Genomic DNA, 17,933 nt, shown 5'->3' with positions numbered 1-17,933 from the left:
GGATTCAGTATAATGAGTTGATACATACAGATAAGGGCTGGAATAAAAAAACCCCAAGAGTTACCAAGCTATGTTTGCAATCTGTTCACAAGGATCATCTGGCTATGCTCATATCTCAGATGTGTCGAAGTTCCTAAGCTAGACTATAGTTGGGCTCAAGTTTGACTCTGATTAGGAGTAGAAGCATACCCAACATAAATTTTGCTTGCAAATGTCACTCCATCAGTTCTGAAGCCTGCTGGAATAGCTGTGCTAGTCACATCTGATTCTTCTGACATTTCTTCTGCCTCCTCTGATCATAGCATGGCATATTTTAGATGTGAAATGTCATTATTCTTAGTTGATAAGCTGGTAGTTTGCCTACTGGAATTCCCTCTTATGATGCTGTGACTTGTAAGTTGTCCTTCCTACCACTTTTGCACTCTCATGGATCAGTCAGTATACACAATCTCAGCAGACTTTTGCATTAGGAGTTGTCATAATGAATTGAGACTCAAATCAGGGAAAAATAGTTTATCTGTAAACTTATCATAACTAATAGAAGAAAAATGCAATGATGTATAACCAGTACTGTTATAGGAGAGTACAATGACAAGTTTAATTGTGCTATTTCCAGTATCTATTGATACAGTTTTAATATAACTGGATAAGCTGTGGAGTAGTAAACAAGGTTCAGAAAAGAGTTATATTTCTTTTACTTAGTGTTTCTGCAACACAAGTTCAATTTTTGCCTTAGTAAACAATTTATAGTAATAGGGATTCCACTTGGGATAATGCAGATTTTATCTTTGCTTGCCAAAAAAAACACAATAATGAACCCCCCAATTTAGTAAGGAAAATAAGTAAAAAGAAATTGCAATTGCTAAAAATAATTTGCTCAGCAAGTGTTAATGTTAGTGTCCTGAGTGACAAAGGTCTTGTGAATAGTTCATTACATTATTAGCATATCAGAGTAGCTTCTTTTTCCCTAGAGATACCTTGCCAAACATCTTAGGCCTTTGATTTAAATTTGGCTCAGCACAGTGGTACCTTACTCATTTGCTTTGAATTACTAGAGTTAATGAAGAGAAAAAAACAGTTTATTCCAAGTTTTAATTCTGCACTATTTTAGTTTAAAAGCAGAAAGGGGAAAAGAAACCTCGATCTCCAAACACAGCTGTTTCTTCAATCTTATTTTATTCATCAAATATTGAGCTTGTATTATAATATGTTATGAGATGATGGAAGTTTCTTTGTCAGCAGCAATTTCATGGCTTGATACACTTTTTTTTTTGATCAAAACTGCATGAAAATCATGTTGATGGAATCATTTGCAAGATGCTCCAAAATGACAATGAATAAATCTATTAAATGTAAGGAAATGGATCCTGAGACTTCAAAATAGGAACCAATCCTTCATGGTGATGCCTGATAATCTCTGTATTTAACAATCAGTCAAGCTTTCTGCTATGAACACTCTGATTTTTTTCCTATTTATATTTAACGTCTCAGCCTATATAAGGTAAATTCCATTGGTTTATGGATGGAATGTAACAGTGGCTGTCAGCACAGATAAATGCTTGGTTCATCAAAATCAAAATGTATTCATGTTTGTTTTTCAATTTAGAAGAAACACAGATGACAAAAGTCTAGCTCAAATAGTTGGTACATTCTGAACTCTCTTACCCACACAAAAAATAGAATCTAATTATAATTTTAGAAGTATATTTCTGATGGAAAATTTTTAAGTCCTAGCAGCATATATTTATTAGAGAAACATCCATTGACATGAGAGATGAATCTTCAAAAGTATTTTCTGTGAGATTTCCAGAGTTCTGTTTCACATAAAATATTTTTTGGTGTATATTTAGAAAGATTCAATAAAAAGAGGGCAAATCAGTGCCCCCAGTGACCAGCATGTATCAGAGTACTGCATTTGCACTGGAAATGTTAAAAAAAAAACAACCCAAAATACCCCATAAAGATAATAGCTGTGTTGAATAAATTAGGCTGGTGAGAACTACTTGTGATTGGGAAAAGAAATCACCAGTCTGCCATTACTTAAGGGCAGGGGCCAGGGACTAGTAGGAAAGGTAAAATACAGAGCCAGAGCTGCTCTTTGTCTTATTTCAGGCTGTCATGAAATATGTTTTTCTCTTGAGGTTGCTGCTGGAATTCTTCATTTCCATTTTTGCTTAAAAATATTGAAAAGAGGATTTGGAGTCTGATCTCCCACTATTCAGGGAAACAAAAACACCCAGGAGATTATGGATTCTCTAAGTTTTTGTGGTAAGTTTCAAAATGTCTTTTTTTCTAATGAGAAAAGAATATTTCATGTTTAAAACATCTGAAGATTTAAGCCATTTCCTGATCATTTGAAGTTCAGTGATCTGTAGCAGGCTAAAAAGCTTTAGTGAATGGTGGGACATGAAAGTATGGGAAATGGGGGAGGGAATGATCTTGCAAGAAGTGTTTTCTGTGCACCTGCCTAAGTAGCTAACTATGAAGATTAGAAGGGGTTGCAATTCTTGCAGCTGTGTTTGCTCTGTGGTGAAAAGGGACAAACAGGAAAATGAGACGTAATCTTTTCTAAGGAAATAAAAATGCCTAAAAAACCTATTTTTAAAAATTGTATCAATAAACAAGTGACCAAAACACAGTTAGAAGTAATTATTGGCCAGTGATATGCTGATCAGACTAAATGATTTACCATTCCCTCTTTAGAAAAAATTGTACCTGAAAGAGGAACAAATCTTTAGTACTCCACAAGACAATTGTATCATTTTTGTTGTGTAAAGTTCTGAAAAGATATATTTTTAAAATATTATTATTTATATTAGTACTATGAAGTATGGGAGGATCAGATATTTAGGTCATCTACAAGCAGGTATCCAAAATAGCTATAGAAACATCCCAGCATGATCCTGAGAAATAAAAGTTTGAGCCATAGTGGTGATCGGAAAATTCTATTTCAACTTTTTGTAAATATACAGTACTAATTTTTTTTTTATTCTGAAGAATGAAAATTAAAAGTCTTGTTTGTTTTGTGTGGGTTTTTAAAATTGAAAACCTATTTTTAATTTAAAAGAAAGAAAAGAAAGAAGAGTATGTATAAAAGAAAGAAAAGTATGTATAACAAAAGTACTATGAATATAATGGGAATGTAAATTCACATTTCATTTTTTTAGCTAAACTTTAATTTCCTTATGTATATTAACTTCTCCTTCCTTAATGCTATGCATTCTAAATGCTCTCATTGGAAATAAGGTATATATATTACATAACATGTATAAATCTCTGAAGAGCCAAAAATGGAGTACAAGACAATCAATTAATTTTTACATCTGAAAGAAGGTGAAATGAAAGCAATGTCTGAATAATAATTTTTTTAAAATTATTTTAATTTGCTTATGTTCTAAGTGGCAGTTGAGAATTCAAGACATAGATAGGATCTCATCTCTTTTTCTATTATGGCTTCAAGCTTTCTGTAAATCTTCCTTTCTTCAGATGAAGTATTCCCAGATCAGGCCATTTCACTTGTTCCTTTGCATCAAATCAGGAACATATGTAATGTGAGAACATTTCAGTTGCAAGTGAAGCCTTTAACATTTAAACAATTATATTGTTATTAGATAACTTTAAATTATAAGAACGGTATAATTATCTATCTTTGAATTCTTCAAAAGGTTTTCACTTTATAGCTTGTGTTTAGATAATACTAAGAAGCAGTCCATGCACCATTCCTGCTAGTCTGTATTCCTTCAGCTGCCTGAAATTGAAACCCAAGACAATTTGCTGGCAGAGATGTGGGCCATTCTGTATTCAGTTGGCATTGATACTTGGTATTGAGCTTGGATACATTTAATTTATTTTGTATGTAGGTGTAAATAATCAAACCCATATATATCTACATATAAAAACCTAGTATGTGTCCACCTGAAATGGAAGACCTCTCACAGTGATTTAACCTGCATCTGAGCATCATGACATCTTGAATATACCCTTCCCCAGCATCATACTGTTGGATACAGAGGTATTATTATCTCATGTCTACAAACAGGATATAGAGGAATTCTGATTGTGAAAATATCTCCTAAAGGTATCACATGCTTAGTCTATAAACCCAGGTACTGATACCTCTTGTTTTTTCTCCAGTGTGGATAGAGAAGCATCAGTGTCTGTCACTGTCTGTTTATCCCAGAATTAAACCATCAAAGAAATATGAAATCTGAGCAATTTATTCCACATACTAAACACTCTTCAGAAAGGAGCACTTGGAAGCATTTAAAATGTATATGAACAGCTCTACGCACAATATATGTGAAGATTTAAACTTTATTAAAACTTTTTTTATTAAAACTTTTATTAAATTAAATTTATAGGCTAAGCAGTTCTAGATTTGATGATATTATTAATATGTATACATGTGTATGCTCCTAATCATCACTCCCTTTTAGAGACAGAAGGGCAATATGAGAAGCACATATTTTGCTAAACAAAAAGAGAATATAGGAGAAAATAATATTTTTCATTTAATCACACAAAAAAAAATCTAAAATAAAGCAACTGCAAAGTCATCAGCTGTAATTTTCAGCTTTTCAGGATGTTACTATTTGCCAGATTTTTGAAAGGCCTCAGTTCAGTAGCTGTTATGGTTTTTTCTAAGTTTGGCCATAAGCATTGCAGTGGGAGTGACAATATGCTGAGCTCTATTGAAATCTTGTTGATGCAGAACAATTGAATGAAAAATTTTGTTCCTGAGCCCTGTAGAATAACAAAATTCACATCACCAAGCTCATGGTTATAGTTTATAGAACATGGCTCTGCTCTGGTTCAAAAAACTGTATATCATTCTGGATATAAGAAAGCATTTAACCATTTAATTAATCTCAGATATAACCTGGAGGGGAAAATTAATCCCTGAGGTCAACTTTCTTATATTAACCAGATGTTGATATAAAGCATTAAAATACTAAGTGCAAATTCTGGAATGTTTCTAGTTAAAAGTTTAGGATTTTTTTAATGTTATGCTATCTTTGTATTTAGTTTTTGGGGTTTTTTTCAGTTTATAAAAAGAAGAGGACAGAAAGAAGAAAAGAGTTAAGCCAAACACCAGGTAAGAAACTAAGCTATTTAAATAAGATTAGGGATGATGTCTTAAAAGCAGAAAAGATTTCTTAAGTAACTGTATTCTCATTTTAGAAATGTTGGAAATTTTCCAAATTTTTCTGTGTTTGAATTTTCATAGCATTAAGGATAGAGTGTTTAGTGCTTGGGAAGTCCACAACATAAATTCTCCTTAACGTTTTTCCTCACATAAATTTTCTTCTCATACTGTCTGCCTAATCATCAGCCATTGTAATTAATTTCTCCTTCATCTGTGTTTAATCAGTGTCTTCACACCTTGAGTATGAATGTGGTTCTGAACTCCTTCCTTTTTACATCCTTCCCCTTAATGTCAAAGCACAGACAAGGACAACATAGATAATAAAGATCCATACGATAGAGATTATATGACTATAGGAGGGATGTGAAAGAGATCCAAAAATCTTGACAAGCTTAATGAAAATGATTAAGAAACAATCACTTCACTCTTTTCCTCATAATAAACTCAGAGACATCTAGTAAAGTTAGATCATGAGTTCAGAGCAAGCAGAAGGGATTATTGTTTCATTAAATATGAAATTCATTGCCACAGGATCCAACAGATGACAACTTTGTCTTTTTTTCCCATTTTTTGGCAAAAGGCTATTGTGTTACTTTAAAAAGATAGTGAGTAGATCAAGTGAAACTTGAAAAGGACAGGTTGCACTTTCCTCTGCTGAGTACTATCAGGATGGGGTGATGGGAAGAATACAATGGTCTTTTAAACATCAGAATCCAGCTGTAAGGTAGAGATAATTACTATCAAACTACAGAAGGAACTGTTACTTTATGGGTTTAAGACAATCACAGAGAACAATGGCAAGAATACCAGAAATCTTTGTTTATGGCAAACCATAACAACCTAGAAGTAGTGTAATACCTCATATTCATGATTAAGACAAAGGTTGTTGAGTCATTTGAATTGAACAAACCATTGAGCAGTTGCTGGTCAGTGAAGAGTAAAAAGATTGAATAGTTTCTATTCTGACCTTTGAAAGGTGGAAATCTAAAACCAAAAGGAAGAAGAGGAAACACTTCACGTAATTTATACAACATTATGTTTTGTTGTTTTATTTTAGGAAGGAATTTAGGAATAACTGTACTTTGATACATATATGTTGTCCTTTTTATACATGAGGCTATGTGTGCCCACCGCTAAAACTAGGAAGCCAGCTTCAGGGAATGCAAGTCATAATTCCACAAAACACTGCATGGGAATTAATTTTGGGGTTTACACATCTTTGGAATCAGACAAACCTGGGGATTGTGTGGCTCTCCCTGTATCAGCAGAGCAGAGCCTAAGATTTTTTGCAACACCCACAGATCATTCAATTTATGTGAACCCCAACTTTGGAAATGACCAAATATACCTTTATATACCTTTATACTTGTCCCTGGTGGTCAAAAGGTAAACTGCCTTTGAAATGGAGGGCCCATTGCCTACTAATAAAGGGAAAATCTGAGGCTGTGGAATGCCCCCAGCTCCCACACCAAGTAGGACTAAACAATGTGTATTTTGCATATTACAATAACATAGTAGGATTTCAGGGTCAGAATACACATAACACATCACACCTAGAAGTCAATGTCTTGCTAACTCTGGTGAGACTGGTGTACCTGGGATGATCTAGGAAGGTATGCTATTTCCAGGGTTGTTTAGAATTCCAAATCCATAACTAATAGGTTCCTTGTCAGTCTTTCCCTTTTGATCCCATTAAGACAAACAGATTATTAAAAAGCATAGAATTATTGTGGAGAGCAGGGACATTACCTACAAATTCTTCCAACTACACGAGGATGTGGTCCAGACAGAACCCTATTTTAAAGCATCTGAAGTACACAAACAGCCCCTCAACGAACCCATTCACACTTGTCCATGCAAGTCCAACAATTATACAAATGGCTTTAAAAATTTGGTTAGCATTAGATAACCAGCCTACCTATTGCACCATGAAATACTCCTCTAGGCTCCTGGTATCTAGGCTGCTTGAAATTTTTCTGGGCTTCCATCTCTTCTTGTAGCAAATGTGTCCAGTTTAGTTATAGGTTATGCTGCCTTGTTGACATGAACTTGTGGACATACTATTTATTAAAATGTAGACATATATTATTAAAGAAAAACATAAAATAAATTAACCAAATATTCACCAATCTCCTCAAAAGACAAAAAGCTGGTACAATGAAAATATTTTCTACGTGCTTCCTTATTGATTGTCATATATGCTTTGCAATGTACAAAGCTGACTATTCTTTAAATTCAATCTACCTGATAATTTACATTTTAACATGACCATTCAAATGATATATTAGAGGTGAAAAAAAATTTGCAAATGTATTTCACAGCTCTGCTTTTCTGTTCAAGATGAAAGCATTTTTACTGTGATTACTTCAGATCCCAGAGCTGCATACTACACTTGTAAGTCCTCTGTTACATCAGAATGACAACCCACAGAAAATTCGGTTATGTTGTATTAAAAACATTTCAATGCAGTCATTCTGTGGTTAAATAGGATTTGGGAAATATTACATCTAATGTTAGAAAAGAATTTTCTAGTCCATACTGGCTCATATTGGACTATCTGCCCCACTGTAAAAATCTGAGATGTCTTGATTTTCTCTTCATCTGGAATCAGGTGTATGAAAATCTGACTACTTTTATCTAGTGTTGTAAGAAGCCTGAAATGGAAAAGGTTAAGTGGCACACATTAACTGCCATGTATTAAAAGGGATGTACACTGCTGAAGCACCTATAAGTAGGATGTAAGATACTGTGAAATTTCTCCCTTCCTGCTTTAGGTTGCTGATTAGACAACAGTGAATTTTCTTATTCTATTGATAGATTTATTTCATATGATTAACACTAATGTAATGAAAATAACTCTTTCGTTCTATTAAATTCTTTCAATAATATCAAAGTAAAATTAGATAGTGAGAGAATGTGTATTGTGTTAATTTTCAAATATGCTTACAAAAAGAAAGGGAAATCTATTCAGACCAAGACAAAGGAATATGCTAAGAATATTTAACTGTAATCTATATATCTCTGTGTAAGTATTCTAGAGTCATATTTCTTGCTTTTTATACTATACAAGCAGAAAATTCCAGTGCTATGGTTGATGCTTCCAATTTAGGAATTCTAAGTGTAGACTGACAAACCACCTTGTCAGTTTTGCTAATGCACTAAATGGGGCCAGGGTTTTCACCATTTAGACTTCCCTTGAAAAGATGCCCTTTGGAAATTAGAAGGAGCTACTGCCTAAGCCATGCAACCAATTCTGATATGGACCAGTGTAACGATTGAGGCACAGACCCAGACCGGCCGGGGATCTGAATCATTTATTCAAAGGAATGAGCTGGTTTTATACACTTTTCCAAGGCACAGTATTTCCTTACATGGCTGTGACTATCCCATGATGCCACGTCAGTAACACACTTTCTAAATGTCCTTCTATGGGGTGATCACTCACTGTTCACCCATCCGTCAGCTCCGTGCAGGCTCCTCTCCGTAGGGGTCTGCCCTGTGACACCTCCTCCCCCCAGGGTCCTGTGGAGACAAGCCTCTGTGTGCTGCCATGTGCTCCTTTGTGCTGCCACGTGCCTCTGCAGGCACGTCCCACAGCCCTCAAAACCCAATTCTATCTTATCTCTCCCCACAGACCAGTAATAATGGAGCATACTAATAATCTGGTAGTTATGTCAATTTAATAGCTCTGTACACAACACATGCATACCTAGATCACCCTTAGAAAATAATTGTTAGACAAAGACTACACAAAAGTGAACATCATATCTGAAAAGTTGTATATTCTTAGAATTGTATAGACCTGAGCACAACTGAATGCTGAATGAGTAAGACAACTGTCTTTGTAAACCCCAAACCAGACATAATTTAAAAAAATCTGTGGTCTAAAATTGTCTTGAGACATCCCAGAAATATTTCTTGATACATTTTTAGATCTCTGGTTCTGAGCATGTATTTACTTGATTTTGAATCTAATATTTTTTAAGCTACTTAAATGCAGAAACATGATGAGGAAAGGATGAGTTCTTTGTTTATCTGGGTTTTTTTGTTTTGTGGCATTCATTACAATATTCAAATGAGTATTCCCCAAGGACAGTCTGGATAACTAATTAACCTCTGTAGAGCATACTTATTTGTCACAGAAGATTCCAATACTTCAAAAATCAGTGCATCTTTTATTTTATTCTGAATCATCTCTTTGTTTCAAAGAATGTGTTTCTCTGCTTGTGGGGCTTTGAGAAGATATATCTTCCACTTTCCCTTCCTAGTAGTTGCTTGGCAAGGGTGACCATTAAAAGTTACAGCTGAGTGTCCTACTACAGTTTAATCATTGTAGAAAACTCATGAGAAAGAATGGCCTATAGGGGAATATCGCATGAACAGCTCAATAATCCTAATCAATCTAATTAAATTTCTGTAAAATAAGCATTTTTAAAAGATTTCCAGAGGTCCAGTAAGTGTGTCTTATTTAGTGTTGCGGGCACTATCTTTAATCATGGAATGTTTCTCAAATGTTGCAATGAATAATGCATTAGGTTTGAATGGAAAAGTCCTTGCACAGAACCACTGCAATGGCATAGGAGAAAATACTTTCATTTGAGAGCAGACTTTTGGATGTAATTTCCTGATGCCTTGTGATGGGTTGACCCTGGCTGGACATCAGGTGCCTATCTAAGTTGTTCTATCCCTTCCCTCCTCAGCTGGAAAAGAAGAGAAAATACATAAGTACAGTCTCATCGGTTGAGATAAAGACCAGGAGAGATCACTCATCAGTTATAGTCATGGGTAAAAAAGACTCAGCTTGGGGAAAAATAATTTAATATATTACCAGTCGAATCAGAAGTAGGTAATGAAAAATAGAGCAAAATCTGAAATAAACACCTTCCCTCCACATTTCTCTTCTTCCAGGGCTCAGCTTCACTTGCAATTCCTTTACCTGCTCACCCCCAGTGACACCAAGGGACAGAAATGGGGATTGTGTATCACATATTGTCTCTGCTGCTCTTTCCACATTAGGGTCATGTGGGACTGAGTCAAAGGCCTTATAGAAACCCAGGTAGATGACATCAGTCAATTTTCCCTTTTGGACCATTGCAGTCAGTCCATCATAGAAGTCCACCAGTTTGGTCAGGAACAATTTGCCTTTAGTGAAGCCATGCTGGCTGCCTCAGATGACCTGCTTGTCTTGTGTGAGCCTTAACATTTTTTCTATGAGGATCTGCTCTATGAACTTCCCAGGAAAAAAGGTGAGGCTTACTGATCTGTAGTTCCCTGGGTCTTCTTTTCTGCCCTTTGTAAAATTCAGAGTGATGTTTTTTTTTCCTGTCACCAGGGACTTTGCCTGACTGCCATGACTTTTCAAATGTATCGGAGACTGTCTGAGCAACATCAGCCAGCTCCCTCAGAACCCTGGGATGCATCTCATCAGATCCCATGACTTGTGACTATTCACTTTCATCAAGGGATCCCAAACCTGTTGTTAGCTTACAGTGAAAGGAACTTTGCTCCCCTAATTCCCACCTAGAGGTTCAGGTACTTGAGACATGGGAAACCTGACTGCCAGAGAAGACTGAGGTGAAAAACTCAATGAGTACCTCAGCCTTCTCCATATCTGTAATTACCAGTTCTCCCTTCTCACTCGTGTGGGTTTACTCTTTCATTCTACTTGGACGTTCCTTGGGCTTCTTTCTGACCTATGAATTTAGAGATTCCTTTCTTATTATTCTTCACATCCCTTAACAAGTCCCTTTTCAATGGCACTTTAGCTTTCCATATCCGATACCTACACATTCAAACTTTATTCCTGTTCTTTTCCTGGGTCACATATCCTTACTTCCACTGGCTGTGCATTTCCTTCATACTCCTCTGTGTGAGAAGCAGATCCTTGCTGAGCCATATCAAGTTCTGGCCTGCCTTGTCTTACTTTCTAAACATCAAGATGAAGAGCTCCTGTGCTCCAAGAAAAGTGGCCTAAAGTTCTGAATTCTGACTTTATTGTTTGCCAGGTCCCTGTTCCTCAAGATCATGAACTCAACCAGGGCACAGTCGCTACAGCCCAGGCTGCCACTAATCTAAACCTCTTTAATGAGCTCAGGTGAACTAGTGAGCACCAGGTCTGGTAATGCTTCTTCTCTGGTTAGTTTGTGTAATAATTGGACCAGAAAGTTACCTTTGATGCACTCCAGGAGCCCCCTGGACTTCTTTTCAATCCAGCCAGCTGTATTGCTTTTCTGGCAAACATTCAGTTGGTTGAAATGCCCTGTTAGGTTGAGCAGTCGGTTCCTGAAGGACTGCACTCCTTGAAAGGGTCTATGCTGAAGCAGTTTGTTTAAAACTGCAGCCCATGGGAAGGACTTATGCTGGAAAAGTTATTGAAAAACTGTCTTTCATGGGAGGGACCCCATGCTGGGGCAGGGGAAGAGTGTAACAAGTCCTCCCACTGAGGAGGAAGGAGCAGCAGTTTCAATGTGTGACCTGGCTGCAAACCCCATTCCCCATCCCCCTGCACTACTGGAGGGAAGAAGGTTAGGAATTCGGGAGTGAAGTTGAGCCTGGGAAGAAGGCAGGCATGGGGGAAGGTGTTTATAAAGATTCAGTTCTATTTCTCATCCTACTCTGACTTGATTGGTAATGTATTAAATTATTTTTCCTCAAGTCAGGTCTGTTTTGTCTGATTGTAGACTGACCTCTACTTGTCCTGATGTCGACCCATGAGCCTTTCATTACATTTTCTCTCCCTGTCTAGCTGAGGTGGGGAATGATAGAGCAGCTTTGGTGGGCATATGATGTCCAGCCAGCATCAACCCACCACAGAACCAAAGATCAAAGTTGCATGCAATGTCAAAATTCTGTCAGTGGCGAAGTCCTTAGTCAAGACAGCTAGAAGACTGAAGAAGAGAAAAGCTGACATGCAAAATGATGACATTATACCAAACTATTAAATAATCCAACAGTTTTTTACTCTAAATGAAAATTTCTTGATACAGTCTTATTAAACAGCTTTATTAAAGGTGTCAATCATAAGCAAAAATGAGATCTGCATAAGCAACCAATAATTAAAAGGAGGTGTTTTCTGTGCCTTTGATAAAAAAATTTAAAAAAAAATATAAAATAATAGAAGATTTAATTTTGATAATTAATGACATGCATGTTTTTTTGGTTTCTAGCTGATTTAGTCATGAGTATTTTCCTCTATAGAACCTTTAGTTTAAGGCATAACCCCCCAAGACAGCTTACTTTAAATGAAGTTACTTTTGCTCTGCTGCAATTACTTTCTACAGAAATTGTTAAAATGAGAGGATTTGTAATACTTGAATTTAAAAAGAGAAAACCCAAAGCAAGAAAAGCCTGGCTTTTACTGGGTAAAGGGTATTGAAATTCAGAAGAATAATGTACCAAACATAGCAAGGTAAAATTACAGGGGGTGAAAAAAATCACATGTAGAAAACTGAAAGTAAATTCCATATTGCACATGGCAGCATTATTCAGTTCCACAAGATACTGATACTAGGTTTGGGAAATTTGAGAAATAGGGATTCCGAAATGTATATCTAAGCTACATCTTTTCTCCTCCCTCTTCTCTCTCCTTGCATTCACATCTATGTACATATTCCTTAGTATTTCAAATTAATGGTAGATGTACATCAGAATACAAATTTCCTCAGTTGAACTTAGAATTAAAAAGAAAACTTGAATTTTAGAACTTAACTTCCTGTAAGTTTGAATCATATTCCCATTATTCCAAGGAGGATTGATTTCTATTAAAATTCCAGCCCATTTTAGCCTTTGTAATGAGCCTAAAATAGCTGCCAGCTTGCAGTGCTGGAATTAATGATAATCGAATGTAACACAAAATGTATTTCCATATTTTGTATTGCTTAAATGATTTCATCTCAGATGTAGTATGATTCTTTTTAGAGATGACTACTTCTATTTAATCTCTTTTCCAATTTTAATTTGAATTTCATATTGTTCCTGACTGTTTAATGAATATTTTGGGACATGGCCATAGTGTTGTTAATTATACCGGAGACTGAGTATAATTAATTCTTTTGGACCCAAAGTCAGCTAGTTAATCGATTTCTGATGAAACTGAAGATTAAACACAGATAGTTCACTTCCTTCATTCATTTTAATTTTCCCTCTTTGAATTCCATCAGATTACTTTGGGAAGTCATTTCTGGCAAATCAATTTGTGGACCCATTTGGGGTATTATCCAGATGTTAATAGATGGATGATCCACTCAGGCCAGTCACCTTCCTATCAATTTTATTTTTTTAATTTTTAAAGAAAACCTTTTGATTCTTTTGAGTAGATTTACTAGCTTTATTTTTAATTCATATTTAAGTGATTCTTTACTGCCTATTAACAGAGTAAAAAGGGATCCTCAAAAGAGTTCTCTGTAGACCAGACAATTCACAAAGTGAAAGCACCTTAGTGATGTAGAAAAAGATATTCCTCGTATTAGTGAGGCATTAACTCATGTGGCTAAATTTGATTTTAGGGAATGGCCTGTAAAGGCACAAACAAAAACCGAAAAATACATTAGTATGTCCAGGAGTTGCTGTCACATTTTCTTCCCCTTCCATGCTATAAATAATGGTATATTTTAATTTTTGATGGTGGGAAAAGCCCTAAAGGCTATAAAGAGATAATTAAAAAAAGGGCAATTAAAAAATTTAGAAGAAAAGAAGGAAGACTTCCAGTCAGTGAGGGAAACCTTGTGCATTTTTCATTTATTACTTTATTATTACAGTGACATAGTTCTAATTTGCTACTTTCATACTGCAATGGCTCATGATCCAAATGCACTCTTGCACTGTATTCAATATCCTGAGACAGCCTTTAGTGCTGTTAATTTATAGGCAAGTGAGAAAAAAGCCTGTATACCAGGTGATCTGTTATATATAATTTCTGGAAAACTAGGGCCAACAATAAAATATTTAACAATGGCTGCTTACATAAATTAATCCTTTTTGGACAAGATGTGTAAACATATAATTCAAACTCCTCAGCACTTGAGCACTTTATATGTTAAATTTTTATTAAATGCATTACTGAATAAAAGCCTTGGTATTAATTCAGAAATATTTTCTGTTTCTCAGACGAAGATCAGATGTGCATGTTCTTTATCAGGAATTGTACTGTTTAATATTCAAACACAAACTTTGTAAATCTGTAGAAACAAAGACTTCACCAGATTAAATCTATTCAGTTTCTAATTAATGGTCTTTGGTATGATTTTGGCAAACTTTCTGCATATTTATAGCTGTCAGTGGTTAATGTGAAATTTTGTTCCCACAGAACTTAATTCTACATTTTAAATGAAGTGAAATGCTAGTAGTTTATCATAATATTTAGGCTTTCTAAGTTCAGCCTTTTTTAAGGGAAATGTGAGTACGTATTACCGCAGGCCTAGGCCCTAGGGTATATCACCGTGTCCCGCAGCCATAAGGAGGAGGAGGAGGAGAAGATCCAGCAGGCAGGAATTGTGCAGCAAGATTGATTTATTTAATTATTTTACAAACTCTTTTATAGACTTTTTTCTTCATAGTCTAATTGGACAAAGGACCAGCCACCCCTTGGGGGTGATTGGCCAAAATCCTAAAACATCTATTATCAAAATATTTTCTACTATACCATAAACAAGACTTTCCAAGGTTGCAGGTGGCTTGGTTGTTTACATTCCCTGCTACCTCTTCTGCGTGAGAGAAGTGTCTCTCACGGACTTAGAAAATAACAAAAAATCCTCACTAACAGCATTTTTGCACCTACAAGTACATATTAAACAGTCATTAAAATGTAAGAGGAAAAAACTTCAAAATTTTGAGTCTAAGTTTCACATTATAGAACTGCATAGTGCTATGTAAGGAAAGTATTTGGTTTCAAAATTATGACATGAAGAGAAGCCTACTGAGAGAAATGAGGGATGTTTGGACTCATGAATGCCTCCACTTATCATGAAAAATGTTTATCTTCAAGACTTGCTCCAGGAGATCATAAAGGCAACTATCAATTGTTCTAGGCTCAAAACAGCTTACTCTAAATAGCTGTCTAAAATATCTGAATCTGGGAAGATTAAAGTGTTAGAATATAGAATGCCTCTTTACAACCTTCTTATCCCTGAGGTCTAAACAATGTATGAATAGGTGATTACGTCTTCAGACTCATGAAAGTCTACACATTAATTATTGATGTGTTATAAAACAGAAGTTTGGTCCTGTCTCTAGAAAAATGTGTAATTCCATAGTGTTTGGGTGGTTTGACTGGACACTACTATGGCCATTGTCAGATTTTTTTAATTAATAAAATGGCAGGTAGATAATTTGAAGTAATCCAAGGTACTCCATTTTACGGCCTGTGTTCTTTTCTTTTCAATGGCAAAAACTCCTGTTCATGTTTATGTTACCTGTGGAGATTTCAAGAATCAGGGACTCAGACTTTAAGTGCTGTTAAATTCACATTTGTAGTGACACTTAAAGCTAGGAGAAGAGAATTTTAATGATGCTTTTGTTTTGCAGCTATTCTCACATTAGCCAGCTATAACTGGACAGCTGATTGTATGCATAGAGTTACTGAAGGTGATATAAACAGCAGAATATGATGCTACCTACATTTTCCCCTTCCTTCTCCTTTCCATAGTTTCACCCCAAGCCGGTGTAGTTTGGTAGTATTATATTGATACCTGAACTTTAATGGACATCTGACCATATTATTAATTCAGAAGTACATAATTAATATTCAGTGGAATAGAGTGTCTCTTTCTATTTCTATTCTTGGCTTTTAATATGTATTTACCTAGATAAATTGATGGAAATAGTAGGAGGATCTGCTGAGTTGCAGGTGTTCCCTTTTTAATGAAAGAAGCAAATTCAATTAGACTACTTATCATATAATCAAAATTGATTTTCTACTTCATGAAGAAAATGTCAACAGATAATATAATTTTGTTTATTTACACCTTTCATAAGAGAAACAGAAGAAATCACCATTAATTCTAGCAAATCTAATCAAAAGACAGTAAATAATCTGCTGCAGTAAACTTGCTACAATGCAGACTGCAATAAAGCAATACTGTTAAGACTTATATACAAAGGATAACCCTCTGTCCTGTCACTTTGTTGTTCTCCTGTTGCATTTCCTTAATTTATCTTTCTAAAAGTAATTATATTATACATGCTGAATATTGCTAAATTAAGCTATTGGCTACACTATGTGCCAAAAAACTAAAACCAAAAGCATTGCAAAATTCTGTGTTAAAAATGCTGAGAAGGACTTCAGATTTTCCAGTTATTTCTGTTGCCTACAGCCAGCTTCAGACTTTGGTACATTGGAGGTCAGTGCTATGAATCTGAATATATGCAATGAACCTTAATTTTGCTCTCTGGCTTGTTTTAATTTTACAGATGCCAATTATAGTCAAAAACCTATCTAAAAATCAAACTGTACACTCTTTATTTAACTCTTTTTTTCTTCCCTGCAAAGAGATAGTGATTATTTAATGAGATTGTTGTACTATTGATAAGCATTTCATACCAAAGGGAACTGTTTCATGTTTTCTGTCTTAATTTTCAATTTTTTCATAGGATGGCCTTAAATATGCCAAAAAGATTATGATAATATTTTGTCATGTAAAACTACACTTTAAGTTGTCTAACAAAATGATCCTTTGGATAAGGAGGGGGAAAAAACCAAAGAAACTCAAACAACAACACACTAGGAAAAAAAACCAGTCAAGCCAAACCAGAATCTCGACATAAAAATACATTCTCAAAGGAGTAAAAATGAGGAGCTCTGAAGTTTATTTTCATAGACCACATGATTTGTTTGCTATACACAGCTGTTTCTTGAAATTTATCGAAAGCAAACTGCCAAAATAGCAGGATTGGTGTTACTACCAGCAGTGCTATTAATAATAACCATTTTGCCAACTCTAGATTTACCAGTCCTTCACCTTCATTATTGGTCATTTAGCAAGAATTTATTCCTATGCTTACTTCTTTACCAACATCACTCTACTTTTTCCCCCAATTAGATTCATTATTCCCCTGCTGGTGGCTGAAGTTTCAAAGATGAAGATTTCTTGTGAAGAAGCATTTTTACTAAAAGGTTAAGTTGAAGGAGCATCACTGTATTATATATGTTATTAAGTGCAATGTTATAAGAGAGTTCCTCACTTCAAAGAAAAGAAATTGCCTAAATATTCAGTACCTTCTCTCAGAATTACTGAGGGATTCAAACTGTAACTGCGTAGAAACCCAGAAACCCTTCTATGGACATAACCTAGAACTCCTTGGTCCCAAATTCTCTGAACCAGTGAGTTTCTTGACTGCTCTTATTCTTGGGGTCTCTTTGGGGTAGATTACTTCCAGCATTTATTTCAGTGGAAAACTCACCTTCACAGGGATAGAAAATGAGTACCACTAAAAGATGAAATTATAGCCTAGAGAAGAGAGCAATGTCATGGAGGCAGCTATCTCTCCAGGCTGGACTGCACAATGAGCCAGAGGGTAATTATACAAAACACCACAGTGAGTTGCTTAAAATAAAACTATTACAAAAGTTCTGAAAGGGAAGCTCTGAGCCCTGGGTCACAACAGTTTAAAGGTACCCATATTCAAAGAAGAGGAAATTTAGGCTAGTCCTTAGTTTTCTGTTACATGTATTCCTTATTAACGTGTAATTTTGGGGGGACAGCAAACTCTTTCCGCTCATTTCTTGCAAAATCTGGCAGTGCTAGGACAGCCTTACAAATCTGGCAGTGCTACGTGCTGCATCTGTCTCATC

At 35.4% G+C, this 17,933-nt stretch overlaps 1 long non-coding RNA gene across 1 annotated transcript; it reads left to right on the top strand.

Moving 5' to 3' along the window:
- The first annotated feature begins 2,149 nt into the window (after nt 1-2,149).
- On the top strand, nt 2,150-17,268 carry LOC138105868 (uncharacterized). The gene is made up of 3 exons (XR_011148751.1): nt 2,150-2,268; nt 5,045-5,095; nt 17,182-17,268. It is a non-coding gene; the product is annotated as an uncharacterized lncRNA (long non-coding RNA).
- Nucleotides 17,269-17,933: the final 665 nt, after the last annotated feature.

Source organism: Aphelocoma coerulescens, chromosome 2 (genome assembly GCF_041296385.1).
Source record: "Aphelocoma coerulescens isolate FSJ_1873_10779 chromosome 2, UR_Acoe_1.0, whole genome shotgun sequence".
NCBI classification, from domain to species: domain Eukaryota; kingdom Metazoa; phylum Chordata; class Aves; order Passeriformes; family Corvidae; genus Aphelocoma; species Aphelocoma coerulescens.
The sequence above is the reverse complement of the archived record's forward strand: the minus strand, read 5'-3'. Positions and strand labels throughout refer to the sequence as shown.